A 17436-nucleotide genomic window follows, 5' to 3' on the forward strand; every position below is an offset into this window, starting at 1 on the left:
GTCATTATATTCGAAGATGGTAACTGGGACCGTGAGTACAGGTCATCTTCAATAGAGGCGTCCTGCATGGTACGTGTCTGCAACCATCCGGCGAAACTCCTGGTTTGTTCACGTGTAATCCAGTCATCAGACCGCTCCGGGTGTTTGGAGCGTAGAAAATTCTTGTGTTCGTCCATATACAGAGCCACCAAGGCGGAATTCTGTATAACTGTGTAGTGTGCTTCAGTGAGAGAATGTCCGTCAATACATATTTTTTGATTCCCTCCTAGCGTGCCTTTTCCATCCAGTCTGCCCTTATGCCGCGATTCAGGAACACCAATCGGCTTAAGGTCAGGAATAAAGTCAATACAAAACACAATGACCTCCTCATTTTCATGGCCCGTGGAGATGCTTCCTTCTGGCCTAGCACGGTTATGAACATATTTCTTTAAGACTCCCATGAACCTCTCAAAGGGGAACATATTGTGTAGAAATACAGGACCCAAAACGTTAATCTCTTCGCATAGGTGAACTAGGGCGTGCGTCATGATGTTGAAGAAGGATGGTGGGAACACCAACTCGAAACTGACAAGACATTGCACCAAATCATTCTCTAACCTTGGTATGATTTCTGGATCGATTACCTTCTAAGAGATTGCATTGAGGAATGCACATAGCTTCACAATGGCTAATCGAACATTATCCGGTAGAAGCCCCCTCAATGCAACCGGAAGCAGTTGCGTCATAATCACGTGGCAGTCATGAGACTTTAGGTTCTGGAACTTTTTCTCTGCCATGTTTATTATTCCATTTATATTCGACGAGAAGCCAGACGGTACCTTAATACTGAGCGGGCATTCAAAGAAGATTTCCTTCTCTTCTTTGGTAAGAGCGTAGCTGGCATGACCCTGATGTATGCCGTCTTTTCCATGCATACGTTGCTGGTCCTCCCATGCCTCGGGTGTATCTTTTGTCTTCCCATACACGCCCAAGAAGCCAAGCAGGGTCACGCAAAGATTCTTTGTCACGTGCATCACGTCGATTGCAGAGCGGACCTCTAGATCTTTCCAATAGGGCAGGTCCCAAAATATAGATTTCTTCTCCCACATGGGTGTGCGTCCGTCAGCGTCATTCGGAACAGGTTGTCCGCCAGGACCCTTTCCAAAGACTACCTTCAAATCCTTGACCATATCATGTACATCAGCACCAGTACGGTGGCGAGGCTTCGTCCGGTGATCCGCCTCACCTTTGAAATGCTTGCCTTTCTTTCTTACGGGATGCCTGCTCGGAAGAAATCGACGATGTCCCAGGTACACATTCTTCCTACAATTGTCCAAATATATACTGTCGGTATCATCCAAATAGTGCGTGCATGCGCGGTATCCCTTGTTTGTCTGTCCTGAAAGGTTACTGAGAGCAGGCCAATCATTGATGGTCATGAACAGCAAGGCCTTTAGGTCAAATTCTTTCCCCATGTGCTCATCCCACGCACGTACACCTGTTCCATTCCACAGCTGTAAGAGTTCTTCAACTAATGGCCTTAGGTACACATCAATGTCGTTGCCGGGTTGCTTAGGGCCTTGGATGAGCACTGGCATCATAATGAACTTCCGCTTCATGCACAACCAAGGAGGAAAGTTATACAAACATAGAGTCACAGGCCAGGTGCTATGGTTGCTGCTCTGCTCCCCAAAAGGATTAATGCCATCTGCGCTTAGACCAAACCATACGTTCCTTGCGTCATCTGCAAACTCCTTCCCGTACTTTCTCTCAATTTTTGTCCACTGCGACCCGTCAGCGGGTACTCTCAACTTTCCGTCTTTCTTACGGTCTTCTCTGTGCCATCGCATCGCCTTGGCATGCTCTTTGTTTTAGAACAAACGTTTCAACCATGGTATTATAGGAGCATACCAGATCACCTTGGCAGGAATCTTCTTCCTGGGGCGCTCGCCCTCGACATCACCAGGGTCATCGCGCCTGATCTTATAGCAATGCACCGCATACCAGGCAAGCGTTCAAATCCTCCTACTCACCGCGGTAGAGGATGCAGTCATTAGGGCATGCATGTATCTTCTGCACCTCTAACCCTAGAGGGCAGACAGCCTTCTTTGCTTCGTACGTACTCTCGGGCAATTCGTTGTCCTTTGGAAGCATATTCTTTATCATTACCAGCAACTTTCCAAATCCCTTGTCAAATACACCATTCTCTGCCTTCCATTGCAGCAATTCCAGTGTGGTGCCCAACTTTTTCTTGTCAGCTTCGCAATTCGGGTACAACAATTTCTTGTGATCCTCTAACATGCGCTGCAACTTCTTCTTCTCCAAATCACTTGCGCAGTTTCTCTTTGCATCGGCAATGGCCCGACCTAGATCATCAGCGGGCTCATCTGATGCCTCTTCTTCAACTTCTTCCCGCATTGCCGGCTCAGCTTCTTCCCCCATTGTTGTGTCATCGTATTCAGGGAACCCATGGCCAGGATAGCTGTCGTCGTCCTCTTCTTCTTCATTGTCTTCCATCATAACCCCTCTTTCTCCGTGCTTGGTCCAAACATTATAGTGGGGCATGAAATCGGACTTAAACAGGTGGACGTGAATGGTTCTTGACGTAGAGTAATTGTGATCATTCTTACAGACTAAATATGGACAAGGCATAAAACCATCCGCCCGCTTGTTTGCCTCAGCCGCAAGCAGAAAAGTTTGCACACCATTAATGAACTCGGGAGAGCATCGGTCATCGTACATCCATTGTCGGCTCATCTTCATTACACAACACCGAATAGACCAAATTAATACAAGTTCATACATAAAGTTCATACATAAAGTTCATACAAGACTTAAATGCAACAAACAAATAACTCTCTAACTAAAGAATTTAAATGCAACAACAAATGCGATCAAGATCGCAACTAAGGTAACAATTGATCCAACAGCATAATGATACCAAGCCTCACTATCAATGGCATATTTTCTAATCTTTCTAATCTTCAAGCGCATTTTCTCCATCTTGATCTTGTGATCATCGACGACATCGGCAGCATGCAACTCCAATTCCATCTTCTCCCCCTCAATTCTTTTCAATTTTTCTTTCAAATACTCGTTTTCTCTTTCAACTAAATTTAACCTCTCGACGATAGGGTCGGTTGGAATTTCCGGTTCACAAACCTCCTAGACAAAAATATCTATGTCAACTTGATGGGCATAATTTGTCATAAACACGAAATGCAACAACTAGTTTTAAAATACAACATACCACATCCGAATCATAACAAGGATGAGGGCCGACGGGGACGGATATCAAAACCATGGCACTATGTATAACAAACAACGTACGGATAAGATAATTATACGAGTAACTATATATCCAAATCACACAAACATCAATTTGGTAATGTAAAACATTCATGAACAAGAGGCTCAGCACAAGGTGGTGCCGGCGACGGAACGGTGCGGGCGATCGACTGTGGTTACGACGGAGATTTAGAAGGCACTAAGTAAACCACACCTACATATGCAAACTAAGTGTTAGTTTTGACCACAAATTGCATATAAATCAAATACTAGCACATATATTTTCTACCAAATTACTAAACTCATAAATTAATCACTACACAAAGCATTGCAAGAGCTAATCTAGCAATGAGAGATGAAAGGACAAAGTTGCTAACCTTTGTGATCATTTGAATGGATGGGGGCCTTCAAATCTTGACAAATTTTGGGCAAAATGTGTGATGAGCTCGAGAGGAAGAGGGGAAGAACAGAGAGGAGAGGGGAAAGGGGAAGAACAGAGCGAGCTCGGGTGGATGAAGGGCTTATGTAGGACGACCTTTAGCACCGGTTCGTGCCATGAACCGGTACTAAAGGTGCTGGAGGGGCCCCAGACTGACAACATCCTGCCACCACTCACTTTAGTACCAGTCCGTGGCACGAACCGGTGCTAAAGGTCGACCACGAACCGGTACTAATGAAAGCGGCTGGCTAGCCGTTGGAACCGGCACTAATGCACACATTAGTGCCGGCTCAAAAGCAAACCGGCACTAATGTGCTTGACATTTGACCCTTTTTCTACTAGTGCTTCCTATGCTAGTTGATTCTTGTTCCCATAAGTTGTGTGCTCACAAAATCTCTAGGCATAGGAAGTGGGTTAGATTTAAATGTGCTAGTCATATTCTTCATGATGCTCTTTTTATGTTTCAATTCTTATCTTTTATGTGAGCATCAATGAAATCATCATGCCTAGCTAAAAGGCATTAAAGAAAATCGCTTGTTGGGAGACAACCCAATATTTACCCTTAATGTTTTTGTGTGTTTACATGATTAATCTACTGTATTAATCATGTTTTACAGCTTTTGTTTCAATAAAGTTCCAAGTAAGACCTTTGGGAAGACTTGGGAGAAAGTCAATGTGATCTTGCTGTAAAAAACAGAAACTTTGCGCTCACAAGATTAGCTGTCATTTTTTACAGAAAAGTGATTTTTAGTTGATTATTTTTGCAGAAGATTAATAGACAAATTCCTCACGGCCACCAATTTATTTTATAATTTTTGGAGTAGCAGAAGTATGGTTTATGTTCAGATCATTACAGACTGTTCTGTTTCTGACAGATTCTGTTTTCATTGCATAGTTTGCTTGTTTTCTAGTTTCTATGACTTATATTTCTCAATATAAATTGTAGAAATGATATTGTACAGTAGGCATTGTTTGAGAACAATTATGAAACTTGTCCTTAACAGTACCAAAGTGAATGGTTTACTCTTTATCATACTAACCTATCTCACGAAGTTTGGTTAAGTTTTGTGTGATTGAAGCTTTCAAGCTTTGGGTGAGATATCGATATGAGGAGAATAAGGAGTGGAAAGACCCTAAGCTTGGGGATGCCCAAGGCACCCCAAGGTAATATTCAAGGAAGACTAGTACCTAAGCTTGGGGATGCTCCGGAAGGCATCCCCTCTTTCGTCTTCAAAACTATCGGTATACCTTAGTCGGAGCTATATTTTTATTCGTCACATGATATGTGTTTTGCTTGGAGCGTATTTTCAATTTTACTTGATGTTTGAATAAAATCATTGGATCTGAAATATTGAATGAAAAATAATCCTCCCATGGCTACTTAATTATTTGACTACTCAGTGTTCTACACTCATATCTTTTGGAGTAGTTTGTCATTTACTCATGTGCTTCACGTATATCCTATGAGTAAATGGTTGAATAAATTGAATGTCATAAATCTGAATTTATATATGTTTCATATGCTTATAACATGGGGAGTAATGACTTCACACATAATAAATATAGGTAGTAAACTTATTGAAAGTTAGCAAACGTAGAATTGGTCACTTGAACAATTCATGAAAGAATATTGAAGAAAGAGGGATTTCACATATAAATATATTATCTTGGACATCTTTTGTAATTGTGAGCACTCATTAAAATATGACATGCTAAAAGGTTGATGTCGGACAAGGAATACAACGTAATGGGTTATGTTTTCTTATATCTGAAATAAAGTATATTGTCACGGATCGCCCAACACGTTGAGCTTGCCTTTCCCCCTCGTGCTAGCCAAATTCTTTGCACTAAGTAGAGATACTACTTGTGCTTCCAAATATCCTTAAACCAAGTTTTGCCATGAGAGTCCACCATACCTACCTATGGATTGAGTAAGATCCTTCAAGTAAGTTGTCGTCGGTGCAAGCAATAAAAATTGCTCTCTAAATATGTGTGATTGATTAGTGTGGAGTAAATAAGCTTTGTACGATCTTGTGATGTGGAAGAAATAAAAGCGACGGACTGCATAATAAAGGTCCATATCACAAGTGGCAATATAAAGTGACGTTCTTTCGCATTAAGATTTTGTGCACCCAACCCTGAAAGCGCATGGCAACCTCTGCTTCCCTCTACAAAGGGCCTATCTTTTACTTTTATTTCTTACCCTTATGCAAGAGTCATGGTGATTTTCACCTTTCCTTTTTACATTTTATCCTTTGGCAAGCACCTTGTGTTGGAAAGATTCTGATATATATATATATCCAATTGGATGTAAGGCATCATGAACTATTATTGTTGGCATTACCCTTGAGGTAAAAGGTTGGGAGGCGAATCTGTAAGCCCCTATCTTTCTCTGTGTCTGATTAAAACTTTGAACCCATAAGTATCGCGTGAGTGTTAGCAATTGTGAAAGACTAAATGATAGTTGAGTATGTGGAGTTTGCTAAATCAAAGCTCTGACATAGACTCTTCCTGAAAATAAGATGAATTGTAATTGTTTGATGACTGATAACACTGTTTGATTAGTTTTCAAGAAAGTTTATGATCTGTACTTTAACATGTGAATAGCTTGTTACTTTATCATGAGAAATTTTATGAGATGAGCTACTGTTATGACATATAATGATGCTAGAAAAAAGTGATTGGAATTACCATTGATCAAACTTATGCACTTGCTAGCATTCACACTTCATAAATTATTTCTTTTATCATTTACCTACTCGAGGACGAGCAGGAATTAAGCTTGGGGATGCTGATACGTCTCCAACGTATCTATAATTTATGAAGTATTCATGCTGATATATTATCTATCTTGGATGTTTAATGGGCTTTTATATGTTGTTTTATATGATTTTTGGGACTAACCTATTAACCTAGAGCCCAGTGCCAGTTTCTGTTTTCTCCTTGTTTTTGAGTTTTACAGAAAAGGAATATCAAACGGAGTCCAATACACGAGCCAATTTTAACGATTTTTTATGGACCAAAAGAAGACCCCGGAGTAAAAGAGTTGGGCCAGGAGAGTCCCGCGGTGCCCACGAGGGTGGGGGCGCCCCCCCCCCCCAAGCGCGTGGGCCTGCCTCGTGGACACCTCGGGCACCTCCTTGACATGAGACCGACGCCAAAAACTCCTATAAATACAGAAACCTCGGAAAATTAACCTAGATCGGAAGTTCCGCCGCCGCAAGCCTCTGTAGCCACGAGAAATCAATCTAGGCCCTCTCTGGCACCCTGCCGGAGGGGGCCATCATCACCGGTGGCCATGGAGGAGGATCCCGGAGGGGCCATCATCACCATGAAGGCCAAGGACCAGAGGGGGGGAGCCATGGAGGAGGAACCACAAGGGGGAGAACCTCTCCTCCTCTCTCTCGGTGGCGCCAGAGTGCCATCGGGAGGGGAATCATCGCCGCGGTGATCGTCTTCATCAACATCACCATCATCATCACCATCGTCATCTCTTTTACGTGGTCCACTCTCCCGCACCCCGCTGTAATCCCTACTTGAACATGGTGCTTTATGCTACATATTATGATCCAATGATGTGTTGCCATCCTATGATGTTTTGAGTAGATATCTTTTGTCCTTGGGTTGACTGATGATATAGATTGGTACGAGTTGTATGTTTTATTTTGGTGATGTCCTATGGTGCCCTCCGTGTCGCGCAAGCGTGAGGGATTCCCGTTGTAGGGTGTTGCAATATGTTCATGATTCGCTTATATTGGGTTGGTGAGTGACTGAAACACAACCCCGAGTAAGAGGGATTGTTGCGTATGGGAATAAAGAGGACTTGATGCTTTAATGCTATGGTTGGGTTTTACCTCAATGATCTTTAGTAGTTGCGGATGCTTGCTAGAGTTCCAATCATAAGTGCATATGATCCAAGTAGAGAAAGTTGTTAGCTTATGCCTCTCCCTCATATGAAATTGCAATGACGACTACCGGTCTTGTTAATAATTGCCTAGGACAATTCCGCACACCGATCCACCACTATTCCACACTCGCTATTTATAATATTTAGTAATATATTCTAACTTTATGATAACAGCACCTACTTTTATATTTTAGCTCTCCGATACCATGCAAAGTTATCCTCTTCATACCCACAACGTAGTTTTATTTCTCGTTTCTAGTTGGAAGCAAACGTTCGGTGCACGTAGAGTCGTGTCAGTGGCAGATAGGGCTTGAGAGAATATTGATCTTACCATTAGCTCCTTGTGGGTACGACACTCCATACTTATCACTTCCACCTTTGGGAATTGGTACGATGATTCCCTACACTTGGGGATTGTCATATACCTGCCTAAAGGAGCTTTAGTATTTCATTTCTTACCACTTCTTTCATCTTAGGATTTAACCGTCATTGGTGATCAACAGCCGATTTAGCGTCTTTCTCTAATTTAATTTTGTGTTGCCATAGAGTGGGACTAATGCCCTTAAGATCATCAAGAGTATATCCAATAGCAGCACGGTGCTTCTTCAGAGTTTTCAATAATTTCTCCTCTTCCTGCTCTGAAAGGTTAGCACTAATAATAACAGGATATATCTTCCTTTCATCAAGATAAGCATATTTAAAAGTATCTGGTAATTGTTTAAGCTCAAACACGGGATCACCCTTGGGTGGAGGAGGATCCCCTAGGATTTCAACAAGCAAGTTATGTTTCAAAATGGGTCCCTGTTTAAAGAATACTTCATCTATTTCCCATCTTTCATTCATGAACATATCATTTTCATGATCAAGCAAATATTGTTCTAAATGATCATTAGGAGGCACAACAATAGAACCAAGACCAATAATTTCATCTTTACAAGGCAATTCTTTATCATGGGGTTGTCTACGAAATTTAGCAAAATTAAAATCATGAGACATATCTCCTAACCCAACAGTAACAATATCCTTTTTGCAATCTATCCTAGCATTAACAGTATTCAAGAAGGGTCTACCAAATATAATGGGACAAAAGTTATCTTGTGGGGAAGCAAGAACAAGAAAATCAGTAGGATATTTAATTTTCCCACACAAGACTTCTACATCTCTAACAGTCCCAACCAGTGAGATAGTATCTCTATTGGCAAGCTTAATAGTAACATCAATATCTTCTATCTCAGTAGGTGCAATATCATGCATAATTTCTTTATATAGGGTGTAAGGTATTGCACTGACACTAGCACCCATGTCACATAAGCCATGATAGCAATGATCTCCTATTTTAACAGAAATAACAGGCATGCCTACAACAGGTCTATGTTTATTTTTAGTATCGGGTCTAGCAATTCTAGCAGCTTCATCACAGAAGTAAATAACATGCCCATCTATATTATCAACCAAGAGATCTTTAACCATAGCAATACTAGGTTCAACTTTAATTTTCTCAGAGGGGTTGGGTGTTATAATATTACTTTTGTTGACCAAAGTTGAAACTTTAGCATGATCCTTTATTCTAACAGGGAAAGGTGGTTTTTCAACATAAGCAGTAGGAACAATAGGATCAACATTATAAGTGATAGTATTTTCTTCAACTTTAATAGGTGCAACTACTTTTACTTCAATGGGAGGATTCTATTTAAACCACTTCTCCTTAGGGAGATCAACATGAGTAGCAAAGGATTCACAGAAAGAAGCTACTATCTCAGAGTCTAGTCCATATTTAGTGCTAAATTCACGGAAAACATTGGTATCCATAAAAGATTTAACACAATCAAACTTAGGTGTTATACCTGACTCCTTACCTTCGTCGAGATCCCAATCTTCGGAGTTGCGTTTAATTCTTTCCAATCAATCACATTTGAATTCAATAGTCTTCATCATAAAAGAACAAGTACAAGAAGTATCGAGCATGGAGCGATTATTGAGAGAAAGCCGAGCATAAAAATTTTGAATAATTATTTCTCTTGAGACCTCATGATTGGGGCATGAATATAACATTGACTTAAGACTCCCCCAATCTTGAGCGATGCTTTCTCCTTCGCGAGGCCAAAAATTATATATATAATTACGACCACGATGAACAAGATGCATAGGATAAAACTTCTGATGAAATTCCAATTTCAATCGGTTGTAGTTCCGTGATCCCATATCATCACATAGCCTAAACCATGTCAATGCCTTTCCCTTCACAGATAAAGGGAAGACCTTCTTCTTGATAACATCCTCGGGCATACCTGCAAGCTTAAATAATCCACAAACTTCATCCACATAGATTAGGTGCAAATCAGGATGTAATGTTCCATCACCTGTAAAAGGATTAGCTAGCAGTTTCTCTATCATACCCGAAGGAATTTCAAAGTAAACATTTTCAGTAGGTTCAGTAGGTTGAGGAGCAACTCTTTGCTCTACTGGTCGTGGTGAAGATACCCCGAACAAGCCCCTCAAAGGATTACTTTCCATAGTAACAAGTGACAGTAAATTTCAGCACACTATATAAATCTTTCCTTACCAAATTCCACTTACCAAAGGCGCTTCACTCCCCGGCAACGGCGCCAGAAAAGAGTCTTGATGACCCACAAGTATAGGGGATCTATCGTAGTCCTTTCGATAAGTAAGAGTGTGGAACCCAACGAGGAGCAGAAGGAAATGACAAGCGGTTTTCAGTAAGGTATTCTCTGCAAGCACTGAAATTATCGGTAACAGATAGTTTTGTGATAAGGTAATTTGTAACGGGTAACAAGTAACAAAAGTAAACAAGGTGCAGCAAGGTGGCCCAATCCTTTTTGTAGCAAAGGACAAGCCTGGACAAACTCTTATATAAAGGAAAACGCTCCCGAGGACACATGAGAATTATTGTCAAGCTAGTTTTCATCACGCTCATATGATTCGCGTTCATTACTTTGATAATTTGATATGTGGGTTGACCGGTGCTTGGGTACTGCCCTTCCTTGGACAAGCATCCCACTTATGATTAACCCCTATTGCAAGCATCCGCAACTACCAAAGAAGTATTAAGGTAGACCTAACGATAGCATGAAACAAATGGATCCAAATCAGCCCCTTACGAAGCAACGTATAAACTAGGGTTTAAGCTTCTGTCACTCTAGCAACCCATCATCTACTTATTACTTCCCAATGCCTTCACCTAGGCCCAAATAATGGTGAAGTGTCATGTAGTCGACGTTCACATAACACCACTAGAGGAAAGAGAACATACATCTCATCAAAATATCGAACGAATACCAAATTCACATGACTACTTATAGCAAGTCTCCCATGTCCTCAGGAACAAACGTAACTACTCACAAATCATATTCATGTGCATAATCAGAGGGGTATTAATATGCATTAAGGATCTGAACATATGATCTTCCACCGAATAAACCAACTAGCATCAACTACAAGGAGTAATCAACACTACTAGCAACCCATAGGTACCAATCTGAGGTTTTGAGACAAAGATTGGATACAAGATATGAACGAGGGTTTGAGAGGAGATGGTGCTGGTGAAGATGTTGATGGAGATTGACCCCCTCCCGATGAGAGGATCGATGGTGATGACAATGGTGACAATTTCCCCCTCCCGGAGGGATGTTTGCCAGGCAGAACAGCTCCGCCGAAGCCCTAGATTGGTTTCGCCAGGTTCAGCCTCGAGACGGCGGCGCTTCGCCCCGAAAGCTTCCTCCCTATTTTTTCTCGGACGAAAGACTTCATATAGCAGAAGATGGGCACCGGAGACCTGCCAGGGGGCCCACGAGATAGGGGCGCGCCTAGGGGGTAGGGCGCGCCCCCCACCCTCGTGGCCAGGGGGAGTGCCCATACCCATGTGATTATGTCTCCTTCTTCGGGGGTGGTGAGGTAATATTCTTGGCGATGATGCCCCTCAGGATACGATTCTCCTCCTCGAGCTTATAGACTTGCTGCTTGAGGTCCATTATTTCCTTACGGAGGTTACCCGTGACGGCTAAAGCTCCTTTCACCCAAGGATGTTGCATAGCTGCGGGAGAACAAGTAACACTCTTTTTCATATTTTCATAAGAAAGAAATCTGACATTGGAAGGGATGACCGAGTTTGGAATAGCTGAGCTCTGCAGTTCCGCCATCGTGAATCTGGCTTCATGGCATCTATCCTTTTCAAGTCGTCCTCCATCTCTTCCTCCGTTGATGGCCCAAAGTAATAGGCATCGATGTTTGCTCCTGGACCCGGCGTCGGATGAGACACCCGACTCTCCCCGACTGACTCTTGAGAAGACATCTTGCTCTAATCTGCGGCAGGAACAAATCAAAACAAAAACAGAGGATATTTGTGTGGTACGGTGGTCAAAACCTTTGGGAGATTATATAATTAATTTTTACAGACCAAAAGAAGTATCGTGCAAGAAAACAGAGTCCGGAGAGCATACGAGGTGCCCACGAGGCAGGGGGGCGTGCCCAGGGGGTAGGGCGCGCCCTCCACCCTCGTGGACGCCTCGTGTCCTTCCCGGACTACTTATTTTCCTATTTTCTTAAATATTCCAAAACGGAGAAAAATTACCATTAGAACTGTTTTGGAGTCGGTTTACTTACCGTACCTCATACCTATTCCTTTTCAGAGTCTGAAACATTCTAGAAAGTTTCCCTTATGTATTCCTCCGGGTTACGATTTCAATAACATTAGTTTCAACATTTATCGGATTACCTGAGATATAATGTTTGATTCTTTGACCGTTCACCACCTTTGGATTTGTGCCTTCAAAGTTGTTGATTTTTATGGCACCGGAACGATAGACCTCCTCGATAACGTAAGCCCCTTCCCATTTAGAGAGGAGTTTTCCTGCAAAAAATCTTAAACGAGAGTTGTATAGCAAAACATAATCTCTTACATTAAACTCACGCTTTTGTCTCCTTTTGTCATGCCATCTTTTAACTTTTTCTTTAAACAGTTTGGCATTCTCATAGGCTTGGGTTCTCCATTCACCAAGTGAGCTAATGTCAAATAGCCTCTTCTCACCGACAAGTTTGAAATCATAATTGAGCTCTTTAATGGCCCAATATGCCTTATGTTCTAGTTCGAGAGGTAAGTGGCATGCTTTTCCATAAACCATTTTATACGGAGACATAACCATAGGATTTTTATATGCAGTTCTATAGGCCCATAATGCATCATCAACTTTCTTGGACCAATTCTTTCTAGATCTATTAACAGACTTTTGCAAAATTAATTTGATCTCTCTATTACTTAATTCTACTTGGCAACTAGATTGTGGGTGATATGCAGATGCAATTCTATGATTAACGTCATACTTAGCAAGCATTTTACGAAAAGCGCCATGAATAAAATGTGAACCACCATCCGTCATTAAGTATCTAGGAACTCAAAACCTCGGAAAAATGACTTCTTTAAGCATCTTAATAGAGGTGTTATGATCAGCACTACTAGTTGGAATAGCTTCTACCCACTTAGTAAGGTAATCAACAGCAACTAAAATATGTGTATAGCTATTGGAGGAAGGAAACGGTCCCATATAATCTAAGCCCCAAACATCAAATGGTTCAAAAACAAGTGAATAGTTCATAGGCATTTCTTGACGTCTACTGATATTACCAATTCTTTGACATTCATCACAAGACAAGACAAACTTACGGGCATCCTTGAAGAGAGTAGGCCAATAAAAACCGGATTGCAATACCTTATGTGCAGTTCTATCTCCAGCGTGGTGTCCTCCATAAGCCTCAGAGTGACACTTGCGTAGGATCTGTTCCTCTTCAGCTCATGTACACAACATCTAATAACACCATCAATTCCTTCTTTATAAAGGTGTGGGTCATCCCAGAAGTAATGTCTTAAATCATAGAAAAACTTATTCTTTTGCTGGTATGTGAAACTAGGTGGTATAAATTTAGCAACAATGTAATTAGGATAATCAGCATACCATGGAGCAGTACGAGAAGCATTTATGACAGCCAATTGTTCATCAGGAAAGCTATCATCAATAGGTAGTGGGTCATCAAGAACATTTTCTAACCTAGACAAGTTGTCTACAACGGGGTTCTCAGCTCCCTTTCTATCTATAATATGCAAATCAAATTCTTGTAGCAAGAGAACCCATATAATATGTCTAGGTTTAGCATCTTTCTTTTCCATAAGATATTTAATAGCAGCATGATCCGTGTGAACAGTAACTTTGGAATCAACAATATAAGGTCTGAACTTATCACAAGAAAATACAACTTCTAAAAATTCTTTTTCAGTAGTAGCATAATTTCTCTGGGCACTGTCTAGAGTTTTACTAGCATATTGGATAACATTTAATTTCTTATCAACTCTTTGTCCTAGAACAGCACCTACAGCATAATCACTAGCATCGCACATAATTTCAAAGGGTAAATTCCAATCAGGTGGCTGGACAATAGGTGCAGAAATCAAGGCTTTCTTAAGTATTTCAAATGCTTCTACACAATCATCATCAAAGATAAAAGGAACATCTTTTTGTAAGAGATTAGTCAGAGGCCTAGAAATTTTAGAGAAGTCCTTAATGAACCTCCTATAAAAACCGGCATGACCAAGGAAACTTCTTATACCTTTGATGTCCTTAGGACACGGCATCTTTTCAATAGCATCAACTTTAGCTTTATCAACTTCAATACCTCTTTCAGAAATTTTGTGCCCCAAGACAATACCTTCATTAACCATAAAGTGGCACTTCTCCCAATTCAAGACAAGATTAGTTTCTTCACATCTCTGCAAAACTCGATCAAGGTTGCTCAAGCAATCATCAAAAGAAGTTCCATAAACGGAAAAATCATCCATGAAAACCTCAACAATCTTTTCACAAAAATAAGAGAATTTATAGCCATGCATCTTTGAAAGGTAGCAGGTGCATTGCATAAGCCAAAAGGCATACGTCTATAAGCAAAGGTACCGAAAGGGCAAGTAAAAGTGTTCTTATCTTGATCCTCTTTTGACACGGGTATTTGAGAGAAACCAGAGTAACCATCTAGAAAGCAAAAATGTGTATGTTTATATAATCTTTCTTGCATTTGATCAATAAAAGGTAAGGGGTAATGATCTTTTCTAGTAGCTTTATTTTATTTGTGGAAGTCAATTACCATTCTATAACCCGTAACAATTCTTTGCGGGATCAATTCATCTTTATCATAAGAACAATGGTAATACCTCCCTTCTTAGGGACACAATGGACAGAACATACCCACTGACTATCACGAACAGGATAAATTATACATGCCTCGAGGAGCTTTAGTATTTCATTTCTTACCACTTCTTTCATCTAAGGATTTAACTGTCGTTGGTGATCAACAGCCGATTTAGCATCTTTCTCTAATTTAATTTTGTGTTGGCATAGAGTGGGACTAATGCCCTTAAGATCATCAAGAGTATATCCAATAGCAGCACGGTGCTTCTTCAGAGTTTTCAATAATTTCTCCTCTTCCTGCTCTGAAAGATTAGCACTAATAATAACAGGATATATCTCCTTTTCATCAAGATAAGCATATTTAAGAGTATCTGGTAACGGTTTAAGCTCAAACACGAGATCACCCTTGGGTGGAGGAGGATCCCCTAGGATTTCAACAGGCAAGTTGTGTTTCAAAATGGGTCCCTGTTTAAAGAATACTTCATCTATTTCCCTTCTTTCATTCATGAACATATCATTTTCATGATCAAGCAACTATTGTTCTAAAGGATCATTAGGAGGCACAACAATAGAAGCAAGACCAATAATTTCATCTTTACTAGGCAATTCTTTATCATGGGGTTGTCTATGAAATTTAGCAAAATTAAAATCATGAGACATATCTCCTAACCCAACAGTAACAATATCCTTTTCGCAATCTATCCTAGCATTAACAGTATTCAAGAAGGTTCTACCAAATATAATGGGACAAAAGTTATCTTGTGGGGAAGCAAGAACAAGAAAATCAGTAGGATATTTAATTTTCCCACACAATACTTCTACATCTCTAACAGTCCCAACCGGTGAGATAGTATCTCTATTGGCAAGCTTAATAGTAACATCAATATCTTCTATCTCAGTAGGTGCAATATCATGCATAATTTCTTTATATAGGGTGTAAGGTATTGCACTGACACTAGCACCCATGTCACATAAGCCATGATAGCAATGATCTCCTATTTTAACAGAAATAACAGGCATGCCTACAACAGGTCTATGTTTATTTTTAGTATCGGGTCTAGCAATTCTAGCAACTTCATCATAGAAGTAAATAACATGCCCATCAATATTATCAACCAAGAGATCTTTAACCATAGCAATACTAGGTTCAACTTTAATTTGCTCAGAGGGGTTGGGTGTTCTAATATTACTTTTGTTGACCACAGTTGAAACTTTAGCATGATCCTTTATTCTAACAGGGAAAGGTGGTTTTTCAACATAAGCAGTAGGAACAATAGGACCAACATTATAAGTGATAGTGTTTTCTTCAACTTTCATAGCTGCAACTACTTTTACTTCAATGGGAGGATTATATTTAAACCACTTCTCCTTAGGGAGATCAACAAGAGTAGCAAAGGATTCACCGAAAGAAGCTACTATCTCAGAGTCAAGTCCATATTTAGTGCTAAATTCACGGAAAACATCGGTATCCATAAAAGATTTAACACAATCAAACTTAGGTGTTATACCTGACTCCTTACCTTCGTCGAGATCCCAATCTTCGGAGTTGCGTTTAATTCTTTCCAATAAATCTCAGTTGAATTCAATAGTCTTCATCATAAAAGAACCAGTACACGAAGTATCGAGCATGGAGCGATTATTGAGAGAAAGTCGAGCATAAAAAATTTGAATAATTATTTCTCTTGAGAGCTCATGATTGGGGCATGAATATAACATTGACTTAAGACTCCCCCAATATTGAGCGATGCTTTCTCCTTCGCGAGGCCAAAAATTGTATATATAATTACGATCACGATGAACAAGATGCATAGGATAAAACTTCTGATGAAATTCCAATTTCAATCGGTTGTAGTTCCATGATCCCATATCATCACATAGCCTAAACCATGTCAATGCCTTTCCCTTCAAAGATAAAGGGAAGACCTTCTTCTTGATAACATCCTCGGGCATACCTGCAAGCTTAAATAATCCACAAACTTCATCCACATAGATTAGGTGCAAATCGGGATGTAATGTTCCATCACCTGTAAAAGGATTAGCTAGCAGTTTATCTATCGTACCCGAAGGAATTTCAAAGTAAACATTTTCAGTAGGTTCAGTAGGTTGAGGAGAAACTCTTTGCTCTACTGGTCGGGGTGAAGATACCCCGAACAAGCCCCTCAAAGGATTACTTTCCATAGTAACAAGTGACAGTAAATTTCAGCACACTATATAAATCTTTACTTACCAAATTCCACTTACCAAAGGCGCTTCACTCCCCGGCAACGGCGCCAGAAAAGAGTCTTGATGACCCACAAGTATAGGGGATCTATCGTAGTCCTTTCGATAAGTAAGAGTGTCGAACCCAACGAGGAGCAGAAGGAAATGACAAGCGGTTTTCAGTAAGGTATTCTCTTCAAGCACTGAAATTATCGGTAACAGATAGTTTTGTGATAAGGTAATTTGTAACGGGTAACAAGTAACAAAAGTAAACAAGGTGCAGCAAGGTGGCCCAATCCTTTTTGTAGCAAAGGACAAGCCTGGACAAACTCTTATATAAAGGAAAACGCTCCTGAGGACACATGGGAATTATTGTCAAGCTAGTTTTCATCACGCTCATATGATTCGCGTTCGTTACTTTGATAATTTGATATGTG

Source organism: Aegilops tauschii, chromosome 7 (assembly GCF_002575655.3).
Source record: "Aegilops tauschii subsp. strangulata cultivar AL8/78 chromosome 7, Aet v6.0, whole genome shotgun sequence".
Lineage (NCBI taxonomy): Eukaryota > Viridiplantae > Streptophyta > Magnoliopsida > Poales > Poaceae > Aegilops > Aegilops tauschii.